Here is an 8517-nt window from a genome sequence, read left to right as displayed (position 1 = left end):
GTTTGTCTTGAGACTTTTTGCTCATATCTGAAGTATATATGTGTGGTTTCTATTAACCCGGCTCGACTTTTGACGAGAAGTCGCCACCATATGTCAATCATAAACATTTGGAAGTTTTGACTTCTAAAGATTGGGTTATCACCCTTACTGCACAGGTATCCTAAACCGGCAGTACGATTCAATATCACAGGAACCGGTTTTCCAAACCGGATTATATTATTCAAATCTTTAATAGCCAACATGGCTGGATTTTTATTATGGTTATCAATAGCCAATATTATGATGGAGGTCTTCAAAGTCACTTCAGCGCAATGGTTATTATTTTATTAATGGACATGATTTATTTTTACAATGGAGGGAATAGTCCCGAGTTGCTGCAGGCTTACGACCCAGCACTTGGGGGCTACATTATTCAAATTGAGATTACATCAAATATGCAAGTCCCATGTCACTGCCAGCATGCACCATGGCACTTGGGGGCTAATGTAAAGTCATTATTTGATCAACTTATTGAAGACCCGACTCATCCGATTGTAATGAGCCGGCCCTTGGGGGATACCAATTACTCCTGTCAAAAATTCAAGGTACAGAAGCCTCAGTCCATTATATTGAAAGATCCACTACTCAGTTGGTAGAGTACAAATCTCTTAACCTTATGGACGTGGGTTCAAGCCCCATGGTGAAGATTACATCATATGATGTTATTATCAATGAATTATATACAAAGTCCTAGCTCAGTATTATCTTACTGAGCCGGCCCTTGGGGGCTACACGTTGCTGCTCAAGTTTACATGATCATATTTACAAAGTCCCTGCTCATTATTGCATAATAACCCGGCCCTTGGGGGCTACACTGGTTGAAATTTTTATGAGCATAAGGCAATTACAAGTCCCAGGTTGCTGCAAGCATGACAACCCGGCACTTGGGGGCTACAGGTGATATGCATATAAGGAAGGAATAACTTCAAATTCTCAGTTTTGAGCAAATCAGGTATTATATTATTATCGGAGAAATCTGCAAAGTTTATGACCCGGTGTCATCATAAGATTAACCCGGCATCAGCAACAATTACATGACCCGGCATTATTTTTTATAACCCAACAATTTTGGCAATCATAAATCGGCAAGATCTACATCTTTAAGCCGGCTGAATATCAGTTGAATATTTCAAGACCAATATTTTTATCAAATCAGAGCATTGAAGGCCGACTCAAATGGATTATTTCTTTTAATATTTCTTTACAAGAGCCAGTGTCAGCAAATGGATTATGAAGCTGGCCTATTGATCCGGATTTTCCAGGAGAAAATGTCAAGGACTTAAGGATGATCAGCTGCCGGATTACAAGAATATTTAACCCAGAGCACAACCTATCAAATTTGTTCTTGTGCTTATGTTGTGTTGGGGATCGTAGCAGAAATTTAAAATTTTCTACGCATCACCAAGATTAATTTATGGAGTCATCTAGCAACGAGAGGGAGAGGAGTGCATCTACATACCCTTGTAGATCACGAGCGGAAGCGTTCAAGAGAACGGGGTTGATGGAGTCGTACTCGTCGTGATCCAAATCACCGATGATCCTAGCGCCGAACGGACGGCACCTCCGCGTTCAACACACGTACGGAGCAGAGACGTCTCCCGCGCCTTGATCCAGCAAGGAGGAGGGAGAGGTTGAGGAAGAGAGCTCCAACAGCAGCACGACAGCGTGGTGGTGGTGGAGCGGCAGTACTCCGGCAGGGCTTCGCCAAGCTCTTAAGGGAGGAGGAGAGGTGTTGGGGAGGGGAGGGGCTGTGATACGTCTCCAACGTATCTATAATTTTTGATCGCTACATGCTATATTATCTACTGTTTTGGGCAATATTGGGCTTTATTTTCCACTTTAATATTATTTTTGGGACTAACCTATTAACCGGAGGCCCAACCCAAATTTGCTGTTTTATGCCTATTTTAGTGTTTCAAAGAAAAGGAATATCAAACGGAGTCGAAACGGAACGAAATCAACTGGAGAAGTTATTTTTGGAACGAAAGCCACCAAACAGACTTGGACTCCACGTTAGGAGATACGGGAGGTGCTCACGAGGGTGGGGGCGCCCCCCCCAGGGCGTGCCCCCTGCCTCGTGGGGCCCCCGTAGCTCCTCCGACGTACCTCCTGCACCCATATATACCTACGTAACCTAAAACTTCTAGAGGGCACAATAGATCGGGAGTTCCGCCGCCAGAAGCCTCCGTAGCCACCGAAAACCAATCTAGACCCGTTCCGGCACCCTGCCGGAGGGGGCAATCCTTCTCCGGTGGCCATCTTCATCATCCCGGTGCTCTCCATGACGAGGAGGGAGTAGTTCTCCCTCGGGGCTGAGGGTATGTACCAGTAGCTATGTGTTTGATCTCTCTCTCTCTCTCGTGTTCTTGATTTGGCACGATCTTGATGTATCGCGAGCTTTGCTATTATAGTTGGATCTTATGTTTCTCCTCCCCCTCTTCTCTCTTGTAATGAATTGAGTTTCTCCTTTGAAGTAATCTTATTGGATTGAGTCTTTAAAGATTTGAGAACACTTGATGTATGTCTTGCCGTGGATATCTGTGGTGACAATGGGATATCACGTGATTAACTTGATGTATGTTTTGGTGACCAACTTGCGGGTTCCGCCCATGAACCTATTCATAGGGGTTGGCACACGTTTTCTTCGTGATTCTCCGGTAGAACTTTGGGGCACTCTTTGAGGTCCTTTGTGTTGGTTGAATAGATGAATCTGAGATTGTGTGATGCATATCGTATAATCATGCCCACGAATACTTGAGGTGACATTGGAGTATCTAGGTGACATTAGGGTTTTGGTTGATTTGTATCTTAAGGTGTTATTCTAGTACGAACTCTAGGGCTGTTTGTGACACTTATAGGAATAGCCCAATGGATTGATTGGAAAGAATAACTTTGAGGTGGTTTCATACCCTACCATAATCTCTTCGTTTGTTCTCCGCTATTAGTGACTTTAGAGTGACTCTTTGTTGCATGTTGAGGGATAGTTTTATGATCCAATTATGTTAGTATTGTTGAGAGGACTTACACTAGTGAAAGTATGAACCATAGGCCTTGTTTCCTAGCATTGCAATACCGTTTACGCTCTCTTTTATCACTTGTTACCTTGCTGTTTTTATAATTTCAGATTACAAATACCTTTATCTACTATCCATATACCACTTGTATCACCATCTCTTCGCCGAACTAGTGCACCTATACAATGTACCATTGTATTGGGTGTGTTGGGGACACAAGAGACTCTTTGTTATTTGGTTGCAGCGTTGCTTGAGAGAGACCATCTTCATCCTACGCCTCCTACGGATTGATAAACCTTAGGTCATCCACTTGAGGGAAATTTGCTACTGTCCTACAAATCTCTGCACTTGGAGGCCCAACAACGTCTACAAGAAGGTTGTGTAGTAGACATCAAGCTCTTTTCTGGCGTCGTTGCCGGGGAGGTTAGCGCTTGAAGATATATCTTTAGATCTTGCAATCGAGTATTTTAGTTTCTTGTTTTATCACTAGTTTAGTTTATAAAAGAAAACTATAAAAAATGGAATTGAGTTTGTCTCATACGCTTCACCTTTTTAATATCTTTCGTGAGTATGATGGAAAGGATAATTGTGCTCAAGTGCTAGAAGAAGAAATATATAAAATGTTTGGCACTAAATATTTGGATGATGAGCATGATTGCAATGTTGTTAGTATGAATTCCCTGAATATCCATGATGCTAATGATATGCAAAGCCACAAGCTTGGGGAAGCTATGTTTGATGAAGATGATATTTTTTGTCCCCCAAGTTTTGATGAGCAAATTTATTATGATGAAAGCATGCCTCCTATTTATGATGATTATATTGATGAAAGTGGATTTGGATAGGTCATGACTTTATTTTGTGATGTATCCACTATTCCGGAAGAGGTTCCAATTGATTATGAGAACAAAGTTGCTATCTATGATGATTATTGTGATGACTTGTATGCTATAAATAATAATGATATCCATGAAACTTGTCATCATGATTTTAGTTTTCAATTGGATTATGCCTCACATGATAATTATTTTGTTGAGTTTGCTCCCACTATTATTCATGAGAAGAATTTTGCTTATGTGGAGAGTAGTAAATTTTCTATGCTTGTAGATCATGAAAATAATGCTTTAGGTGCTGGTTATATTGTTGAATTCATTCATGATGCTACTGAAAATTATTATGAGGGAGGAATATATGCTTGTAGGAATTGCAATAATACCAAGTTTCCTCTCTATGTGCTTAAAGTTTTAAAGCTATGCTTGTTTTGCCCTCCTATGCTAGTTGATTATTGTTACCATAAGTTGTTTGCTCACAAAATCCCTATGCATAGGAAGTATGTTAGACTTAAATGTTCTAGTCATATTCTTTATGATGCTCTCTTTATGTTTCAATTCTTATCTTTTATGTGAGCATCATTGAAATCATCATGCCTAGCTAGGGGCGTTAAACGATAGCGCTTGTTGGGAGGCAACCCAATTTTATTTTAGCTCCTTGCTTTTTGTTCCTGTTTAATAATAAATAATCCATATATCCTCTGTTTATATGTGGTTTTATGATTGTAATTAGTGTTTGTGCCAAGTAGAACCTTTGGGAAGGCTTGGGGAAAGTCTTTGCGATCATGCTGTAAAAAACATAAACTTTAGCGCTCACGAGAATTGCTGCCATTTTTATTTAGAGAGTGCTATTTAGTTAATTCTTTTTTAGATGATTAATATATAAATTCCTCAGGTCAGCAATTTATTTGAGAATTTTATGAGTTCCATAAGTATACGTTTGATCCAGATTACTACAGACTGTTCTGTTTTTGACAGATTCTGTTTTTCGTGTGTCATTTGCTTATTTTGATGATGGCTAGTAAAAGAGTTTATAAACCTTAGAGAAGTTGTAATACAGTAGATTTAACACCAACATAAATCAAGAATGAGTTCATTACAGTACCTTGAAGTGGTGTTTTGTTTTCCTTCGCTAACGGAGCTCACGAGTTTTCTGTTAAGTTTTGTGATGTGAAGTTTTCAAGTTTTGGGTAAAGATTCGATGGAATATGGAATAAGGAGTGGCAAGATCCTAAGCTTGGGTATGCCCAAGGCACCCCAAGGTAATATTCAAGGATAGCCAAGAGCCTAAGCTTGGGGATGCCCCGGAAGGCATCCCCTCTTTCGTCTTCGTTCATCGGTAACTTTACTTGGAGCTATATTTTTATTTACCACATGATATGTGTTTTGCTTGGAGCGTCAATTTATTTTGTTAGGATTTGCTTGCTGTTATTTAGAACAATGTTTTGCATCTTTTATTTCAATAAAAGTGGCATTGATAGCCTTTACTATGCCTATTTTAGAAGTCCACATGTTGTTGTTTGAAAACAGAAAGTTTACCGCTGTTGCAATAATTCCCTAGAAAAGTCAGAATGTGATTAAATGTTGAAAACTTTTGCATATTAAGATCTGATAAATTTACTACAGTGGGAATTTTCTTTCATAATTTTTGGAGCTAGGTAAGTATTGATGTTGCAGCATTCTTTACAGACTATCCTGTTTAGGCACGATCTTGATGTATCGCGAGCTTTGCTATTATAGTTGGATCTTATGTTTCTCCTCCCCCTCTTCTCTCTTGTAATGAATTGAGTTTCCCATTTGAAGTAATCTTATCAGATTGAGTCTTTAAAGATTTGAGAACACTTGATGTATGTCTTGCCGTGGATATCTGTGGTGACAATGGGATATCACGTGATTAACTTGATGTATGTTTTGGTGACCAACTTGCGGGTTCCGCCCATGAACCTATTCATAGGGGTTGGCACACGTTTTCTTCGTGATTCTCCGGTAGAACTTTGGGGCACTCTTTGAGGTCCTTTGTGTTGGTTGAATAGATGAATCTGAGATTGTGTGATGCATATCGTATAATCATGCCCACGAATACTTGAGGTGACATTGGAGTATCTAGGTGACATTAGGGTTTTGGTTGATTTGTATCTTAAGGTGTTATTCTAGTACGAACTCCAGGGTTGTTTGTGACACTTATAGGAAAAGCCCAATGGATTGATTGGAAAGAATAACTTTGAGGTGGTTTCGTACCCTACCATAATCTCTTCGTTTGTTCTCCGCTATTAGTGACTTTAGAGTGACTCTTTGTTGCATGTTGAGGGATAGTTTTATGATCCAATTATGTTAGTATTGTTGAGAGGACATACACTAGTCAAAGTATGAACCCTAGGCCTTGTTTCCTAGCATTGCAATACCGTTTACGCTCTCTTTTATCACTTGTTACCTTGCTGTTTTTATAATTTCAGATTACAAATACCTTTATCTACTATCCATATACCACTTGTATCACCATCTCTTCGCCGAACTAGTGCACCTATACAATTTACCATTGTATTGGGTGTGTTGGGGACACAAGAGACTCTTTGTTATTTGGTTGCAGCTTACTTGAGAGAGACCATCTTCATCCTACGCCTCCTACGGATTGATAAACCTTAGGTCATCCACTTGAGGGAAATTTGCTACTGTCCTACAAACCTCTGCACTTGGAGGCCCAACAACGTCTACAAGAAGAAGGTTGTGTAGTAGACATCAGGCTGCGCCTTTGATGTGATGTGCAGCCCTCCCCTTGCCCCTCTATTTATAGGGGAAGGGGGAAGGGGGCCGGCCGCTCTAGATGAGATCTAGAGGGGGGCGGCGGCCAAGGGGGGTGGCTTGCCCCCCAAGCAAGGGGGGCGCCCCCTCTAGGGTTTCGCCCCCAACCCTAGGCGCATGGGCCCAAGGGGGTGAGGGAGTCCTGGATTAGGGGGTATCCAGACAGCTGGATTATATCCTTTGGACGGACTGTTGGACTATGAAGATACAAGATTGAAGACTTCGTCTCGTGTCCGGATGGGACTCTACTTGGCGTGGAAGGCAAGCTAGGCAATACGGATATGTATATCTCCTCCTTTGTAATCGACCTTGTGTAACCCTAGCCCCCTCCGGTGTCTATATAAACCGGAGGGTTTTAGTCCGCAGGACAACATACAATCATACCATAGGCTAGCTTCTAGGGTTTAGCCTCTCCGATCTCGTGGTAGATCAACTCTTGTAATACTCATATCATCAAGAATAAATCGAGCAGGACGTAGGGTTTTACCTCCATCAAGAGGGCCCGAACCTGGGTAAAACATCGTGTCCCCTGCCTCCTGTTACCATCCGCCTTAGACGCCCAGTTCGGGACCCCCTACCCGAGATCCGCCGGTTTTGACACCGACATTGGTGCTTTCATTGAGAGTTCCTCTGTGTCGTCGCCGTTAGGCTTGATGGCTCCTACGATCATCGATAGTGATGCAGTCCAGGGTGAGACTTTTCTCCCCGGAAAGATCTTTGTGTTCGGCGGCTTCGCACTGCGGGCCAACTCGCTTGGCCATTTGGAGCAGATTGAAAGTTACACCCCTGGCCACCAGGTCAGGTTTGGAAGCTTAAACTACACGGCCGATATCCGCGGAGACTTGATGTTCGACGGATTCGAGCCCCTGCCTTGTGCGTCGTGCGGTCACGATGAGTACGATTTAACTCTACCATCGGACCGTATTCAGGAGATCGCACCGGCAGCCGCTCCGACCCCCAGTTCGGAGCCAGTTTCGCCATCCGTGGATGGGTGGATAGTCCCCGTCACGGAGGCCGTACCCTCTGCGGTGATCGAGCCGAATATCGACATTACCCTTCACGAGAGCTGCGTGGCCAAACTGTCGGATCCTTCTCCGGCCACGGACTCCGAACCGCCTGCGCCCGTTCCTATCGAATCCGATTGGGCACCGATCATGGAGTTTACCTCCGCGGATATTTTTCAGCACTTGCCCTTCGGAAACATACTGAAGTCATTAAGGTCTCTTTCCTTGTCAGAAGGATCCTGGCAGAACTACGTTCGGCAGGATTGGGATGCGGATGACGAAGAAGTTCGCTGCCCACCCACCACCCACTTAGTAGCCACTGTCGATGACTTAACCGACATGCTTGACTTCAATTCTGAAGACATCGACGGTATGGACGACGATGCGGGAGGCGAAGAGGAACCACTGCACACAGGGCACTGGACGCCCATTTCATCACATGACGTATACATGGTGGACACACCCAAAGAAAATAACGACGTGGAACGGAAGGACGCAGTGAAGGGTGGTTCCCTCGAGCAGCAATCAAAGCGGCGGCGTAAACGCCACTCCAAATCCCGCCTCGGCAGAAATAACGATCACATAGACCCAGCGTTACTGCAGGGTGAACCATTGCCTGACCATGGCAACACGGAAAATCAAGCCGAACAACCCAACCCCGTCGAAGATAACAGTCCGGACGACATCACGCCGGACAGGCGCTAGGAGCCACATAATGCCCACCAAAGGCTTGTTGCCACGGCGAGGAGTCTGAAAAAACAGAAGCAAAGGCTCAAGGCTGCACAAGACAGACTCAAAATCAAATGGAGTGAAGTACTCAACACAGTAGCG

Source organism: Triticum urartu, chromosome 6A (genome assembly GCF_056163025.1).
Source record: "Triticum urartu cultivar PI428250 chromosome 6A, HENAU_Tu73, whole genome shotgun sequence".
Taxonomy (NCBI): Eukaryota; Viridiplantae; Streptophyta; class Magnoliopsida; order Poales; family Poaceae; genus Triticum; species Triticum urartu.
The sequence above is the reverse complement of the archived record's forward strand: the minus strand, read 5'-3'. Positions refer to the sequence as shown.